Here is a 17,550-nt window from a genome sequence, read left to right on the forward strand (position 1 = left end):
AATTCATGGTTTTTGTTTCTGTGGTCAGCATTTTAAGCACCAATCATGAATTAATAAACAACCCTGGCTCCAGCTTCTTCACAGTACAGGTCTTCCTACCATATCTAAATGAATGAGGAGACATAATAAGAGATGCATAATGTTACCTGTACTGTGAACGTGGCCAAATGCCCCATCCAATATGTGAACATTAGAACTGAGTGAATAATTCACAGCAAATAATTTGGTTGAACAATTTCTCACCTTTCTGCTTGAGTGTGTGAGAGCAGATTGTGGTTTTCTCAAATTCCCTTGACACTTTTTTGAAGTTCTATGCACTGATCATGAGCAAATGAAAAAGTCTTGATATTTCACTGCTGACATTTGAGTTGTCCTGCTTAGGTTTAATTGGTCAGATAATTCTGAACCTGATTAAATGAATAGGCAAATACTTCCCATATAAATATTCTTGTAAGTTAAAATAATTTAACCTTGAATGGCATGAGGCATATCAGCTACAGCAGTGCAACAAAATGTTTGAAAATAATCCATTTAATCTGTTTGGAAGTGAAAACCCAGAAAGCAGATAGTTTATTACAAAGACACCATAACCTTAAAAATCACCCTTCTATCACAAAATTCTGTATTTCTCATTGTTACAATTAAAACCAAAAATTACTATAACAGAAAGATCATAGAAATTTTTTTTCTTTATTTTCAGTGTGACTACTCTGTGCATTTGATAGCTCCATGTGGATAATCAATTATATTTTTCCCCTAGTCAAGTCCTTCTCTTTCTTTAGGTGGCTTGTCCACACTGCAGTAGCAGCAAGGAACAGAAAGAGGGGAAAAGCACTTCAAAAAATTAGGATTCTGTAATTGTAAAATAGAAAGAAAAATGCCAGGAACCATTTTACTACTACTTGAATATATATATATTTTAAAGGTTTTAAGATTAGTATATCCCTTAATGGGTCAGCCTTAATGGTCATGACCACCTTTATGACAGGATAAACACAAGCTATTTTTTTAGGATGTATGTCTTACCTGGCTTAACTCTAAAGAAGCACTGGTCAACCCAGTTTTATCAGTGGTTTACCATGCATGCACAGTGGAAAGGGTACAAAGATGCATGTTCATGAGATAGTAAAGCAAAGCCTCCAAGTCTCTCTCCATTGATATACATTAGGGCTGTGCAAAGCTTCGATCCCTGATTCAATCTGGTGGAGATTCAGCCTGATTCGGTAACTGAATCTACGAATCCAAATTAAATCAGAGGCACCTTTAATCTCTCCGAATCAAATCAGCACCCTCTGAATTGATTCAGAGAGATTCAGAAAGATTTAGACCTAGACAAAGTTTTAAAGATTTTTTCTCAATACCTCTAGGTAGCAGGGGCTCATGAGTGCTGCAATCCTGGGGCACAAGGAGTGTCCCACAGAAATGTGGGAGGCTCCCCAGCATGCTCAGCAGCAGACCTGTAAGTGGACTGAAAGTACTTCCGGTACACTTCTGGGTCCTCTGGGGAGTGCACTGGGGGTGTCCCCCCGTGCCCCCCTGGTTCAGTGACTGGTGCCTTCTGGGTCTGAGCGGGGCTCCCAGGGTTCCCCGTGGCTGATCACTGAGCTGGGGGGGGCACAGGAAGGGTCCCCAGCATGCTCCCTGGCAGACCCAAAAGTGGCCTGGAAGTACTTCTGGTCCACTTCCGGGTTCACTGCTGAGCAAGTGAAGTACCACCCCCACCCCGTACTCCTGTGGGGCACTCCATCCACCCCAGCTGCACCTGCTATCTCAAGTTATGTAGAAAAAACTTTTAAAGCTGTGCCTGTGGCCAAATCGCTGATTCTCTGAATCAGCATCGAATCTTCAGATTCGGATTCGGCCGAATTGAATCAGGGACAGCGATCCAAATCAACAAATCAAACCACTGTCCCTGATTCAGGCTGAATCCGAATCGAACAGGGCCCACTTCGCACACCCCTAATATACATTAAGTACATTTCCATAGGTTTCTAGGAAATTAACTTGTAGCTAGCAAAGCCACTTTTTTCTATATCAACTTTAAATTGTAAGATTCACAAAGGGTTCAGATCCTTAAGTCAATGGGAATGGGGAAAGGAGGTAGAGATTGTAGTCAGTTCCACTGGAACAAATCAATGTCTAGCTAGGAAACAAAATTTGAATAAGAGAGTCATTTTCTCAACCCTTCACATGGCTTTAGGAAAGGTATAATTACCACTACTGAGCTGGAATGTAAATATTGTATGAAACTGGTTTGTCGGAAACAATAATAGCCTGCAGGAAGCATCTGATTCTAATGGACTTCTGTTTGAGAAGCAGGCTAGTGTTAACAAAGGATTTTTCAAACTTTGATATGTACAGTCATTACAGATTTCAAGGTATTAATTACAACAGAACCTGCTATCACCACAAGAGTTAGGGGTCTGTCAACCTTTCCTAGCCTAAGCCCCTATTTACAGGGCTTTTGTAACTCAGTCATAGAAAATGGCTGCGGGCTTAAACTCAGCGAACAAGAATCTCAAGTGGAAATTTTCGAAAACACAAAGGGCAGGTAGACCCTAGCGAATTCAAATAGGAATCTGGCACCTAACTGTTCTCTGTGCCTTTGAAAAATCTCCCCTGCAGTCAAGAAGCCACCTTCCTTCATATATATGCAGAATAATGTACTGGTCCTTTTTAGGATAGAGGAATGGAAAATAAAACAGATAAATTCACTTTTTGTGGATTTGTTGTTGTTGTCCCATAACCCAAATGCTGTTCTATTTTTAATGATCCTTGTGTTTTCTTGACCTTCTCCCACACTATGAAGTAGGGAGAAAACAAAAAAAAAGCCAGGCTGGAAATGGATAGAGGTTGTTATAACTGATTCAAATGGTGTGGTGAGTTCGAAGAAAATGACTGAGTAGGTAGGTGATTCATACCTAGGGGCTGGCTGATTCTTACATTAGTCTTATGAGTATGAGAGAGCCTAAGAGGTGGGTATGGTTTGGGTTGTGAATGTTAATACTATATGAAAGTTGAGGATCTAACATTATGGATTTGTGTGGAGATGAAGAGACAGTCATTTGGGTTCCCTTAATTGTTATTTTACACATATAACCAACCTTCCAAGATGGTAAGTATCTTGTTTGATTGATTTTGTTTTGTTTTGTTCTTCTTCATTTTAACTATACCCTTTAAACTCTCCACTTAATGTACCACTATGCATTCCCACTCAATACACCAGAGCAAAGAGTTATACTGAAGAATTGCCTAATAGTTTGTTTTGTTTTTCCAAATTATTCTGTGGGGTATACTATTAGTTTTAATAGATGGAATTTGATTATTTCTACATTTGTGAAATATTAATATCTTATAAACCATTGTAAAAGTCCATGCAGGGCTGATCAGCTTCACCAAAGTCCAGAAACTGTTTGGTTTTTTTTATTTATGATAAATTAGTATGTGAAGTGAGGTTTATTCCACAGTTATAAAAAGCTGATGTCAGCTGTTGTCTTCTGAGAAGGAACACAAGGAGGAGACAACAGAATGAACTGAGTTTTGTGTTACAGATAGTTAAGAAAAGGGAAATGAAACTAGCAAGATAACCTGTTCCTTATGACCTAGAGCTGGAAAAGACCTCCTGAGTCATCCAAGTCAGTTTCCTGCTATTGTTAGAAATAAAATTACATAATTCTATTCATAAATATATCAAACTCCATCTAAAAGCTAGTTATAACTAGGTGTGATCACTTCACTGAACTGAAATTCAAAAAGAATCCTACAAAAAGTGGAAATTTGGCCATAGTACTGGGGAAGAATATAAGACTATTACATGGTCATGCTGGGAAAAAATCAGAAAGGCCAAGGTATGATTTGAGGTGCACCTGGCAAGGGACTCAAAGGCAATAAAACAGGATTCCACAAGTGTGTTAGAAGTAAGAGGAAGACCAGGAAAGCATAGGTCTCTTACTGAATGCAGAAAGCAATTCAGTTATGGATCATGCAGAGAAGACATTATTTCATGCGTGTTTTACTTTAGTCTTCATGAATATAGTCAATTACCAAATGACAAGAACAGTTAGCAGCAAAAATAGAAAAGGAGACAAACAAAGAGCCTATAGTAGTGGCAGAATGGGTTAGGAATTATTTATTAGGAACCTAAATGCTTCCAAGTCAGTAAGGATAGATAAGGATACTCAAAAAGTTAGCTGAAGTAATGTCACAGACATTGGCTATCCTCTTTGAGATTTTTGTTGAAGTTGACTGAAGTTCCAGATTACTGGAAAACGGTATATATACTGCCCTCTTTTAAAAAGGGAAGAAAGGGAAGAAAGAAGATTCAGGGAACTACAGACCAGTCGGATTGATCTTGATACATGGAAAGATCACAGGGCAGGTCTTCAAGAAATTTACTGAAAAACATCTAGAGAAGAACAAGGTGATAAAGAACAGTCATCAGGTATTCACCAAGAGCAAGTCATGCCTAACCAACTTGATTTCCTTCTATGATGAGGTGACAGGCTTTGTGAATGGAGAGAGAGCAGTGAATATGATATACTTTGACTTCAGCAAGGCTTTTGACACTGTTTCTCACAACACTCTTGTTAAACAGCTAAGGAAATTCAGACTAGATGAAAGCACTGTAAGGTGGATATATACCTGGTTGTATCGGTAAGTAGTCATCAGTAGCTTCATGTCTAGTTGGGAAGAGATATCAAGTGGTATCCAGGAGTCTAGTAGTGTTTAGCATCTACATTAATGATTTAAATGATGGGGTTGAATACACATTTTGCAAATTTGCAGATTACACCAAATTGGGTGGGGTTGCAGACATTCTGGGGGGCAGGGCTAGGATTCAAAATGACCCAGATAAACTGGATAAATAGTCTGAAATCAATCAGATTAAATTCATAAAGGACTAATGTAGAGTCTTGTACCTGGGACAGAATAGACCAGGGAATGACTGACTAGGCTGCAATACTCAGAGAAGAACCTGAGGGTTACAGTAGACCATAAGATAATTATGAGCCAACAGTGTATTCTTGTGCAAAAAAAGTCAAACTCATACTGGGCACATCTACACGTGACATTACATCACTGTAGCAACGCACTATGGTGATAAAGCACCTGTCAGCAAGAACCATGAAGCTGCAGCTATGTCACTATAGTAGCACGGTCTCTCACTGTAGCAGCTTGCTATGGTGACATAGCAGCTAAAAATAACCATGTGCACAATGCATAATAAAAATAACCTATCAAGGCCCATCAAGAACCATGATGCTGCAGCTATGTCACTATAGTGGCACGCTCCCTCACTATAGCAGCTTGCTATGGTGACATAGCAGCTAAAAATAACCATGTGCACAAGCTGTTACTGTGCCATCATTTAGTACTTCTAAAAGGAAGTAATAAATGATGGCACAGTAATGTGTAGGTGCACCCAGTGAGTCATATGAACAGGAGTGTCACTTGCAAATCAAGGAAAGTGATTCTTCCACTCTACTTGCCATTAATGAGGCTTCCCCTTGGAGTACTGTGTCCAGCTTGGGCCCCACACGTCAAGAAAGATGTAGACAGATTGGAAAAGTCCAGCACAGAGTAACAAATATTATTAGAGGTCTCGACAATATGACTTAAGAGGAAAGACTGAAGAAACTAGGATTATTTACTTTGGAAACGAGAAGACTGAGGGGGATTTGATAACGGTCTACAAATACCTGAAGCATAATTACAAAAAGGTTTTTTTTCTGTGACTGTAGAAGACAAAACTAGGGGCCAAATTGGGTCATATATTGTGCTGAATGATAACTTATTATCTGGTTAAAATGAGACCATTTGCAGAATAAGATACTCTTCATTAAAGAAAAGGGGTTTAAAGTCTGGATCTTTGAAACTATAATGAGAAGTATTCTATAGAAAACCCCAAGATAGATGCATTTCTTACACACACACTATTGACCTATAACTCCCCTGGAAACTCTTAGGGAGTAGACACACCCACTCACTAGTGGTAGTGGATATTAGTAGTTAGAGAGTGGACACACCTACTGTTGGATCCCTTCTGTAAAAGGACTGCTCCAAAAGGGCAGTAGCTGAAACATCGAATGTTTATGTGTGAATGAGCTGAAAACAATACATATGAAGCAAAATCACTCCAGCTTGGACACTGTAGTGGTTGCAAGGGATTTGCTACATTTGAATTGTTCTTGGCTCCTTTACACAAAACAATTAGAACATAACAGCTGCTGCCCTTTTAAAATGTTCCTTTTTGAAAGGGTTCCAAATGTATGTATGTGCACAACCTCAGGTGTAAATCCTAGGGGTGTATAAAAGAATCTAAATGCTACTTATGCATTTAAATGTGGCTTTGCAAAAGGCTTTTTTTTTTTTGCCATTTATACAGATTTTTGATCCAGGTTCCACCTGCACAACTTGACTTGTCCTTCTGAGAATGCTCAGAAGGGACTGATTGAGGCAATGTATGATCTTTGAGGATCCTGGGTAGGTGCACATCTGTGTAGAAGTCCCTCAAAGTGGGGTTGTGGAAAAATAAACAGACCAACAGTTTGACCTGCTAGGTTAGCATTTGTCTGGAAAGTAGAGGGGTCTTTACGTGTGGTCTGGGGTGGACAGGGGCGGGGCAGGGGGGAGGCACTTTATTAAAGTGGCTCTTGGAGTTTCTCAGGACCTTCTCCACCAAACATTTGCTTTGGTGTAGCTATACTGGTGACTGGCTATTGATTTCTGGAATCAGGGAAAACTCCTACAGTAGATAAGTTCTTTGATAATTTGGATCTGTTCAAATTCAAGTGAGACGGCATGACTGCACTGCATTAGTAGCTGAGGGACCAGTAAAGTCTTTGTTCTTTATTGTTGTTCACTGCTTAAGTGCTTGAGGGCTATTAAGAGTATTTGAGACAATGATATATGTGACTCATGCAGACAAAACTACCCAGCATAGTGGAATTCATATATCCTCCTCCCAGCTCAGAGATTAAACTTGGCTCAATCTGTTCAGTTTTGGTTTTTTTCTTTTTTTAATTGTGAGGGAACATCATACCATGTCATATCTGCTAAAAGAAAAATAAAATCTTCGAAGTCAATGAACCTAAAAGTGATATCCAAATTACAGCTAATATAATGGGAATCAAAATGAATGAAGAATGCCTTTAGCCCTGAACAAAGTCCAGTAGAAAATAAAAATCAACTGATGAAAGAATAAAGTTATCCATCCTTAATGCAGCAGAAGTTAGTGATACAACTCCCGGAGCAACACAAAGCAAAGTAGAAAGCATTTGTAGATAAGAGAACAGAACCTAATGGATATTTTCAGTAAGCCTAAAAGCTATGTTACCACTATAGTGCAAAGATAATGGTTTCTACCTCTACAATTCCCTGCAATGATTGTTTTGCCAATATACAGTATAAAAGAAACAAAGACTAATAATTGCTTGTCAGCATTGACGAAGCATGACAGGCATCAAGAATGGGAAGGGGGAATGCCACTTCACAGCTATATCCAATAGTAACAGGCTGCATACATAGTTTATATTGTACACCATTGAAATTGGCTTGGGATTGTAATGGAAAGGACATTTGAAGGTCAAGTTAAACAGGCTGTTTACATCTCTCTAGTTAAAATACATTCAATGATTTGAATCACTGAGATAATTTAAAATTGCATAGAATGATGTTACAAATCATACAACAGTTGCATCCAGACTCTCTATAGCAGATTAGGTACAACTGTGGTTCAGAAAAGCTGTAGCACAAAGCATTTTTTCTGGGGAAAATGGTATATACAACAGAACCTTTTATCGCATAAAAAATAAATATCCAAATGCAGGCTAATTGGAGAAAATGATATGTAACATACTGAGTTAAATAATGGAGTGAAGGCATGGAAGAAAGTATATGCCAGATGAAACTTCATTATGAAAAATATGTATGGTGGGCCACATTTGAAAATAAATCATAGAGTTGATAAAGTCCCACTCTTGAGTAAAGGAAATTGTAAACATCTTAAAAAATAAAGGCAACGTTGAAAACATTTTTTTTCATTATTCTATGTATCGTTTCAATCAAAAGAACAAAGCAAGGTCACAACTCTATTTTTGTTAGGATAGATCTTTTTTTGTAATTCACAAAGTCCCCAGTCTTGGAAACCACGTAAGCAGCTGCTTATGTATATCTTTATTAAATAAAAGACTTAACAATGCCAAGTGGTTATGGACAAGGTTTTCAAAAAGGAGTAGTGATTTTGGATATCCAGTTCAAAACCTTTAAAAAGACAGACTTTCACCACTTTCTAATCTCTGATTGGGATCCTTAAAGCTGATGCATTAAACTCTCATAATTAGAGAAAGCCTTGGTGAATGCTTTCTTGAATGGGAGATGCTGCACAATCTTTCATATATTAAACAATACAGGACACCAGTGATTCAAATTCTGGCTAGAGTTTCAGGCCCAGATGTTACTTGCTAGTTTGGATTTACTTATAAATAGAAAAACTAGGTTTCAAATATGCCAACAGATTTTATTAGATTTGTGGAAAAGCAAAACATTTGTGCATGTTTACATTTTTTTTTAATAGAAAGTTTTTTTCCCACTTATTTTACACTGAAAACTTATTTTCACTATAAAACTAATGGGTGCTGTTCTCTATAATAATGGTGAAGAAAATACCAAAAAATTAACATTTTTGCTGGTAAAAGCTCTGCCATTTTTGCCACAAAAATGATGGAAATAAGTCATTTACATGGGATGAAGATTCTAAAAAGTTTTGGAAGAAAAATAGTGAATGGCAATATTTCTGGGAAGGGAAAAAAGGTACAACAAGGCTTGATATCTACACTTCTAGCAGAGAAGTCTGCAGCTAATCAGCTTTATTCCCCTGGTAGGTGTTTTTGCTACAGACCATGGAATTGCTCTGGAGAGGTTCACAGATTCAGAGACTGGATGACTCAGGGGAACCGTAATAAGATACAAACCCTTCCACCTCTGGGTCAAAGGCTTGAATACAACCCAAGAAAGGGCTAGATGATTTTTTGAAAGCTATGTAATGTTTTCTTGAGATTGCTTAATTCATCATTGGACCTTGCAAAAGCATTCTTATAGGTATCTTTTAATATGATAGCTTGTTCCGTGTCTATGTGATTGGGGTTCTATACATTTTCCTAGACAAATATCTATATTACAGAAAAATCTCATTACTATTTCTTCCTGACATATTCATCTTTAAGTCTATGGATGTATCAGATCTGGAGACTAAAGTACCCTCTTCCCCCAGAAGTGATCCTTCCCACCCAGGTGTGAAGCACATTAATGAAGCATTATGAGGAAATTTATTTTGTGCTTAAACTGCATAGCATAGATATACAACTGAAGTCTCAAAGGTTGCCAAGTCAACAGCTTTTATCGGTGCTACATTTACTTATAAAAATATGTAATACTTTCAAATATTTTTTGTCTGAAAAGGGAATAAGTTCTCAGAAAACCTCGAGGAAGATAAATCAATGAAAAATAAATCAATGAACCAAACAACATCATAAGTTACCAAACCTAAGAGAAAAACACTATTTGTAGTTATGGAAAAAAATACCTTCAACACTTTGTGCCATCTGAACCTTTTTGGTCATTAGCATTGTCTTTATTACTAGTAAAATGGAAAGATTTATTCTGTGGTGTGTATGTTTGTTTTCAAATTCAGAACATATCTTTTTTTAAGTTACCTTCTCTGAGTTTATCCTTGTACAATTTGTCATGATAGGTATTACCTTTTGGCTCAGTGCTTTGAAAATGCTTGCCCTTAGCTACAGTGTTCTATTTTTAACAACCAGTGGTTTGTGTTCATTTAATTAGATGACTCTGCCATGCAAGGGTGTGGGTAAACCTTTAGCTGTGTGTCACTTTTTCCTGTGCATCAACTCATTCCACTGGAAAGGATGAATGGATGTTAACATTAAAAGGGAAAGGAAACAGCAACAAGGTACGTCCATTCTTATTGCTGGCCACAGTGTCTTTCTAAAAATGCATATTTTTCTTTGAAATCATAATTTCCGCAGCAATTATAACATAGAAAGAACAAATAAAATATGATGAGGGAAAAAAATGCCTCTAGCTTGGTTTACATCCTGAGGCAGAATATTTTCTCTCTCACATTCTGGGTGTTGCATAGATTGAAATGCACATATGACAATCACATTCATAGGAGTTCTCTTCATCCCCGCTGAAGAAAATTCTCAGAATACCAGTATCTTCCGAATACCTGTTTTCAGACTATTCCATCAGCTCCCAATGTAGAGCACCCAGAGAGGAGGTCCATATCTGCATTAGGAAATGACAAGAGCATTGAGACATGACAGAGCACCACATGTTCATACTTGAATGCAGGGGAGCTGATGCTCACCTTTTGGACAATAGTGCTCACCAAGGAACCATCTAGGTTTTATGTCTTCTCTGCCTAACATCTTCTCTTTAAACTCCCACCTTCTATATCTCAAGAGAAGAGCATAACCAACAGTGCATAGATTAGTCTGGATAGGGACACTGCTTACCTCCTCTGCTGACATTGGGCCACTGGGAAACCAGCAATGTAAAATTCATCAAGCCGGAAGGAGAGTAAATAAACATTGATTCTGTAGTTCAGTGAGGTAGGCACTCTCTGAAGACCAGAGAAAAGAAAACTAGGTCTAGCTTATGGTGCCAATGTTGTTTTTTTCCCTTTTTCCTTTCCACTGCAAAATGCAGGCAGTGCTAGCAGGGGGTTTGCAGGCTGCAGTGAAATTTGAGCCTTTACAGGATCCTCCCCCAGTGCCAACCATTTAAGGAAGTGGCACCAGTTCGGAGGCCCTAGATGCGGAATTACCAGGCTGGAAATTAACAAGAGACAATAACAACTCAGGAAACTGGCAGCAGCAACAGTGGCTTTTCCTCCTTGTGGGTTCTGCATGTAGGTGACTTGCATTTTAAGGTATATTTGCATTTGAAAAGAGTATTTTTGCAGTTGAGGCCACAAGCCCATTACCTGTGTTCCCAAAAGCAGCACAATATGGCTTCTGAGTGTAATGCAGTAAGCAAAGATAAGCCAAGGATCAAATACAAGCACCAGCTGGCCAAAGAACACACCATTCCTGAAGTTCTGACAAAATGGCATAATCCAACACTTGGAAATACTGCTAATTATTACTAACTGATCATTTTTATTAACTAATTTGGGGTCAGATTGATAAAGATAAGATTCAGTATAAATTTCATACATTGTAACAGATGTCAGTGAAAGCAGTATAAATCTCAATATACTCCAACAATATTAGTTTCCATGCTGCTATAGGAATTAAAATTGGCTCCAAATGCCTCAAAACAACAACACCCACATGACTAGGAAAACTCTATAATAAAGATATTTTGCCATCCTCAGTGTGGAGCACATTGGCCTACGGACAATAGCTTAATGACATAAGTCATCCTATAATTCCAACTACAGAAAGGAGGTAAACATACACCAGGGTTGTGCGGAACAGCCTTGCTCATTGATTGATTTGAAGGGGAGGGACTCCAGTACAAAACTGACATTGATCTATCTTTTAATCTAACAGCACAACAACAAATCTTAAGGCAATCAATTCTAATGGTATTAATAGTCTGATTCAAATTACTCACCTTCTACGTTAATTTAGGAGGCTGGCTTCATATTTCTTTAGCACATTTCTCAAATAAATATTGCTGTTTTTTGAAGCTGGGTTGAGTGATTGCTCCATTTTTTAAAGATTTTTTTTCTTGAAAAGGCTTTTATAATTTCCTCCCAGATCAGATTAATTAATAATTCATTCATTTGCTGCTTGTTGTGGTAATCTTTTCTGCTTGTATAAATCATTTCCATGTCGGCTTCTTTGTTTTCCCTCTTGGCAAACCTCAGTCAGCCTCAACACATCTTAATCCAGCTGAAGCTCTGATCAGTTTAGATAATCTGTGTGTCTCCCGAGTCAAGAGTGGGCATAGGTCAGGACTCTTCATTCTAGTAATTGCCCTTTCTTCATCCACAATTTGTTTTCTTGTATAAACCATCAGTCTTCTCAGCATTTTTTCATTCATTTGGGGCCTGATCCAATATCCATGAAAATCAATGGAAAATTTTCCACTTATTTCAGTAGGCATTGGATCAGACCCTTGGTCACTTTCCAATATATTCAACTGAGTATTGAGGGGGAAATGGAGCAGAGCTGAGCAGAATTACTCAGAGAGAAAAACCAATGACTTTAGCAGCAAGCTTGCAGATCTCATGCAAGGCATTCAAGCATGAGAACATCTTCCACAGCCGACTTAAATATCAGGAAAATGTAAATAAATGGTAAACAGATTAATAACAATTGAATTATAATGGATAACCACACTCAGACTGATATATAGGTGCAGATCCAGGATTTTGTAAAGGGGGGTGAAGCACTGCAGGGATGGCTGCAGAAACAGATCCAGGATTTGGCAAAGGGAAGTGCAGTTGAAGGGGTGGCTGCATTCCCCGGTTCCAGACTCCTCCCCCTGCTCCCCACCACCACGGCAAGACAGCCCTCAGCTGCTGCTTCTTCAGCTCCATCTAAGTCCCAAGGAAGGTAAGCATTCCTCCCTTCCCTTGCCCTCTGTGCTCAGAGGCACATCCCCACTCCTTTTCTTCCCTCTCCATCCCTTCCCCTCCCATTCTCCCCATCTCCTGCCTGCCACTGCCAGGTGCTGCCCTGGGAGTAAGATGATCTCCTGTCTACTCTAGCCTGGTGGCACTGCACTCACTGGGGACTGTGGCAGCAGTGAGAGTGGTCAGGGGGCATGTTCCCCTTCCCTGAGCCTGCTCCTGGTGGGGGAACACCTCGGAGTATTAGTCAGAGAGGGGGAATGTGCTTGCCCACTACAGTTGCTGTCACAAACCCAGGCAGAACTCAGCCCCTCTGCAACCCAGCTGGAGCAGGTAGGAGCTCCCCTCTCCTACTCCATCCCCCTAACCCTTCCCTTCCAGGCCAGGGGAGGAGAAGGAGATGAAGAAGAAAGGGATCATGCCTTTGATCACAGAGGGGAAGGAAGGGGGAAAATGGATTTTAGGAAAAACTCTCTCACTAGGAGTGGAGTGAAGCACTGGAACAAGCTAGCTAGAGAGGTGGTGGAATCTCTCTCCTTAGATGTTTTTAAGGTCCAGCTTGACAAAGCTAGAAGGATCTAGTTGGGGATGGTACTGCTGTGAGCAAAGGGGTGGGCTAGATAGCCATGAGGTCCTTTCCAACCCTAATTTTCTAAGATTCTATGGTAAATGCTTACCTTCTTTGAGAATTAAATCCCTGGCTGCTGCTTCAGCAGCATGGTCAGAAAGGGGAGCGGGGGGCAGTCAGGCTACTGCACCCCTTCTGGATCTGTCCTTGCTGGTATAATTACATTGTTTTTCCATTTTAATTTTTAACAAAAATATGATACAACATAGGAGATTCACATTTTATATATGTAACTAAGGGACTATGATTCAAATTTTAATGGACCTGGCCTTTTTAGAAAGGTTTAAATAGTTTTAGAGAAGCAATACTATAACATTTAAGTTAATACTTAAGGCAAGTACACTGAAACTTCTAACCACAATGACTGTGTGATATTAAAATATAAATCAGTATTATTCAGTCCTGAGGTAGGGTTTGTCCTAAACTTACCAACCTTACGCTTGTTCCAGAGGATGTAAATGGACATCTTATTTGAGGTGGTCCTGACTTTCCTGGGATTTGACTAAGACGAAACAGGAGCAGCACAGCCCTCTACGTGCATAGTTCTTCCACACTGTATTGTTGCTGCTCTACCAGTAGGTGGCCAGGGACAGCATATAGCCAGACAACATTTCCCTTGGAATGAACCACACTTAAATGAAATGAGCCACAATTAACATACAAACACAAACAGAAATGTCCCAGGAAAAAAAGTGCTAACACATTTTACCCAGCACACAGGTATTTTAGCAGGACACTTGAGTGTGAACATCTGTAGGATCCAAGACAAAAAGGCTTGCAAGTGGAAAAGAAAGATAGGTTCCTTTAGCAGGAAAATCAAGAAGACACAAGGGCCATTCTGTTTCCCTTTGTGCACCTAAATGGCAGTTTTATAGCCATTTCCTGAGTGTTTCCGGTCCTGGTTCTGAACAATCGCACATAAGTGTGCACACATAGACTAAGGATGCACAATATAGTACATACACATACCTCAACATACCAGGAAAGTTGGGGAGGACGCTGCCATGTTTAGGGAGGACCCTGCCATTAGCTGAATGGTTTCAGGAAGCAGAAGACCCACATTTCTAGCTTTCTGCTCTATACCCAGAGAGCATTTGAATCCATATTTCTCTTACTTCCCAACACAGGTTAAGTCTTATCCTGGCCCCTCTCCAACACTCCTTTTTGAAACTGAGCCACTATCCCTTGCATTCAATAGTCATTAGATAAAATGGATGGAGAGCCATGTCTTCTTCCTTCACCATCTAACACTGCTCATGTGTTTTCACATAGTCATGCAGCTAGAAAGCCATCATTTAGGTATACAAAGGGAAAATAATTCTGCCATATAGTTCCTCATGCCATGCCATAGAAAGAGTGATGGGAGATGTTCTCTGGAAATATTGGAGGAGAAAAAGTATGCTTCTTCTCCTCAAGACACTGAGGTAAGTGAAAACAGTTCAACTATTATCACTTTCAATACATGAGAATGAAGCTTTTTCTCAGGAGATCACTGCTGGAAGCTTCCAAGAAGCATAAGGAAGTTTCCTACAAGATAATTTAGAAAATGACAATATATTTAATAAAACAGATAGATTAAGTACCCCATTTTCTATATTTTATATCTGCATAATTGCTTCTAATTTGTGAAAGTGGAAAATTAACTGCATGATTTAATTTCTTAATGTTAATTCTATAGTCCCATACTTTAAAAAGATACTTTTAGAATCCATGTACACTAACATTTCTTTGAAGCTATACTGAATGACCCACATACTTACAAGCTAAAATATCCTACAAGCAGGACATTTATTATAGGATGGAATTAACTGTGTAACCCTCATGTTACATAATTAACACATCCTTTTAGAATCCAGGTTCAAGTGTACAGTTATGAATCACATCTTTGTGTAAACACAAATACTGTAATTACATTGTAACTGTGGCCTCCATACAGGGTAATGAATGTAGCTTTATAATGAATGGTATCTAAAAAAAAGATATACTTTCTATGTGCTTTCTTTTTTTGCATTATCCTACAGAATTTAAGAGAAATAATTATCTCTCAGCAACAGAATCATGGCTTAAAAAAAGTAGAGATATAATCTTTTCTATAAAACTCTGTGGATTGTTAGATTAAATTTCTATCAACTGTATTAGATTTTTATAGAATTTCATTTGATTAATTCCTGTTAAATTATAAATATTATTTTCTATTAGGTATTGGCAGAAGAATATAGAATTTGTGATGAGAGCTGGTAGGTGCCATTCATAGGTATATATATGTAGGATTCCCCTACTTTCCTGCCTCCCACTCCTACCCAATAGTAAATGGGAAGGCATGGAAAGTTACATAATTCCAGCTCTGCCCTTCTCTCTTCATGTACAGTGTAGAGCTCCTGCTGAGTATAAGGCCTAGAAGCTTTTCCATAGCAATTTGACCTTCTAATTTTTGCTAGTAACTGCCAGTGTTGCTGACTACACGGTTTGCATGTGATGAATGAAGTCATCTTCTGTTTAAGTGCTAAGATACTCACTTCAGCTAGATACAAACATTAAACTTTTACCAATATAAGTGATCAGAAACTAGTCTATACCTGTAACAGGACAGCAGTTCAGCACATAAAATCAGTTTATATCCATAACAGAACAGAAATTTGGCACACACAGACCAGTTTAAAAATGGCAGAATCTAATCTAAGATTTCCACCCCACTCCTCCTCCCCTGCAACAAAGGGCAAACATGTGGCAAATGTGTTTTCTCACTACCGATCTAAACTATGCAGCTTACAAAAAACTGTGTAACTGAGATCAATTCCACCTCAGGTTTTTTGAATGTCTGTACATAGCCTTTATGTGTAAGAGCCTATACGGTTAGCCCCAGAGAGCCTTCAAAAGGTGTCTCTTTCTACCCAAGGAATTTTCTTCGGAGTAAGAAGTATAGAAGAGGGATCATAGACAAAGACTAGGCAATCAAGGAAAAAAAGGAAGAAAGGAAAAACCCGTGAAATGCATAAAAAGATGACAAATAAATATAAGGGCAATATTCACAGAAGCACAGGACAGAAGACAGAACAAGATCAGAAATGCAACCCCAAAATAGATGTAAACCATTGGCATAAACTGAGTCAAGATCTCTGTTCTTCAGCAATTTTACCATAAAGCAGGCATGGTCTGGGCATCACAGGCTGAAATGGAAATAGATGAGAAATTATACTGAATAATGGGAAAACTGTACTGACAGTAAAGATAAATCAGCACTGAAATAATCTCCCAGGGGAAACAGATGAAGTATTACCACTTTAGATGCTTAAAGAGGACCTGCAAAGGGCGAAAAATAAACTTATACCATTTTTTAGCTTATGATGTAAAAAGGAAGTCTCAAAGGTTTTTTTTTTAAAGAGAACGGGTCTGTTTTCCCTTTAGATTTTTACTTTAGAAATTCAGATCCAACCCAGTTTAAAAGACCAGGAAACTAGTGAAATGTCAAAACTGAGCAATGCAGATAGGAAGGGAGTTTAAGTCAGAGCATTTAGAACTCCTAGTTTTGTTTATTTCTATAAATATTTATTTTGGAGTAACATCTTTCTTAAACATTCAGCATTTCCAGCTTCTGGGTTAAAATGTGAGAGTTTAACGTAAGCCTCCTTCTCTCTGTGGCTCCTCCAGGTAAACCAGGGAATACATGAACTGATACTTAGATGTGTCCAAAGCAGAAAACAAATGAACTATTTAAAGATCCTTTCATCTCCTCTTTATACAACATAAAGAAGCATAAAAAATGGCACATATCCAACTTAAAAAAAAAAACCTTTTTAACAATCACCTTTCAAACTAAACCAGCTAAAGCAAATATACTGTATCAAACAATTTTGCACTGGTTATGTGGTAAACTAATTAATCTAGTCTATCTTTATTTTGCAACTCTAATTACAATTTTAAGAAGTTTCAGGTTTATTTTCTATCTTGTATAGCCAGGTTGTCCCTGGTCTAGAACAGTAATACCCCCTGCCAGAAATTCATTTTCTATAGTCATTGGGGAAAAAAAACCTTTTCCTTTGCTAAGCATATAACTAGGGGTTACACACAGTTTAGCTTCTGTAGGCAGAGCTCATTCCCCAAGCTCTCTGTCTACCATCCAACTGTTTCTTTCAATTCCAAATACTCCCTTGTACCCCTGCGATTTCTCTCATGTAAAGTGCCCACATGCAACCCATTCTGTATGCTCCCCTGCCATGTGCCAGGGACTCTATGATACCCCTCCCCATAACATTTTTCCCCTATTGGGATTCTCAATCCCACACCCCACCCCCCACCACCACACCTACCCATGACA

General features: G+C 38.6%; 1 long non-coding RNA gene across 1 annotated transcript in view; it reads right to left on the minus strand.

Annotated features, from left to right (window-relative positions):
- The window catches only part of LOC109304874, a 23,399-nt gene extending 7,263 nt beyond the window's left edge, over window positions 1–16,136 (minus strand). The window contains exon 1 of the long non-coding RNA XR_002099499.1: window positions 15,994–16,136. This is a non-coding gene — a long non-coding RNA (uncharacterized LOC109304874). The remainder of the gene's footprint in view (window positions 1–15,993) is intronic.
- Between the last annotated feature and the right edge of the window lie 1,414 nt (window positions 16,137–17,550).

This window comes from Gavialis gangeticus, unplaced genomic scaffold (genome assembly GCF_001723915.1).
Source record: "Gavialis gangeticus isolate Ggan-Ray unplaced genomic scaffold, GavGan_comp1, whole genome shotgun sequence".
Taxonomy (NCBI): domain Eukaryota; kingdom Metazoa; phylum Chordata; order Crocodylia; family Gavialidae; genus Gavialis; species Gavialis gangeticus.